The following is a 1285-nucleotide window of genomic DNA, read 5'->3' on the forward strand; positions in this document are numbered from 1 at the left end:
GTGGGGTGATCCCTTCCCCTGATCAGTCTAGTCACTTCCCACAAAGGGAGGCCAGACTGCAGCTTAGGCCTGCTCCCCAAGGGGAGCAGGGAGCGGGCCTAAGCGTGATGGGGGTCAACGCCTGAGGGCTTTCAGTATGTGAGAGGGGGCAGGCTGGGCTGAGGGACACTCCCCCCCCCCACACCGAGTGCATGAATTTCGTGCACCGGGCCCCTAGTTAGAATAATAAGCTGCCACGCAGAGGAGGTATTTCTGAGAACTTAAGATTATCTAAATAAGATATTTGGTGAATAACAACAATCACTGAAGTCCTCTGGATGACAGTCCCTAAAATCATACCCTGCCTATTAGGAAGCTTATCATGTGCTACTACCCCATGATTTGGGGTCACAAAAGGAAAATAATAATAGCAACTAGATTTTTATTGTCATATTACAACACAAAGAGTTACTGCAAGTAAGGAAAGGCATGACTCCAATCCTTAAAAACCTTAATTCTAATGGGGAGGAAAAAATATGAATACACATACTTTATAAATTAAATATGTGAGGGCATAAAAAGGTTTCAATATTTTAAAAAGGCACATTGAATTTTTAATGCCTTAGTGGGCTTTGCTACTTATGTTTTCAATAGTATTGTAGTTACACCTGGATGACAATTAAAAGGAAATCCATTGTGAATTCTTTCATACAATAAAAATACTTTTGGCCTGGCTGGGTGGTTCAGTTGGTTGGAGTGTTGTCCCATGCACCAACAGGTTGTAGGTTTGATTCTGGGTCGGTGTGCGTATGGGAAGGCAACCGATTGTTTATCTCTCCCTTTCTCTCTAAAATCAATTAAACAACATATCCTCAGGTGAGGATTAAAAAGAAAACTTTCGTAAAGAAAATAACTACACTAATATTTCAGGTAAATTCAAATTTTCACATTTCATATATGAATGACAGCAAATTGTGAGCTGCGAACTACTGGGGAAATTCCTAAGTCCATGTCTACTGAAAAAGTAGTAGTGCAGCAGTTCTCAACCTGTGGGTCGCAACCCCTTTGGCAGTTGAACGACCCTTTCACAGGGGTCGCCTAAGACCATCCTGCATATCAGATATTTACATTATAATTCATAACAGTAGCAACATTACAGTTATGAAGTAGCAACGAAAATAATTTTATGGTTGGGTCACAACATGAACTGTATTTAAAGGGCCAGAAGGTTGAGAACCACTGCTTAGATTTTAATGGCTATGAGACCTCAAGAGAGGACAGCAAAAGAAAGCAGGCATTTGTGTAC

At 41.2% G+C, this 1285-nt stretch overlaps 1 protein-coding gene across 1 annotated transcript in view; it reads right to left on the reverse strand.

Moving 5' to 3' along the window:
• Positions 1-1285, reverse strand: part of MARCH5 (membrane associated ring-CH-type finger 5) — a 31604-nt gene that overhangs the window by 17035 nt on the left and 13284 nt on the right. The window lies entirely within an intron of this gene.

Source organism: Myotis davidii, unplaced genomic scaffold (assembly GCF_000327345.1).
Source record: "Myotis davidii unplaced genomic scaffold, ASM32734v1 scaffold271, whole genome shotgun sequence".
NCBI classification, from domain to species: Eukaryota; Metazoa; Chordata; class Mammalia; order Chiroptera; family Vespertilionidae; genus Myotis; species Myotis davidii.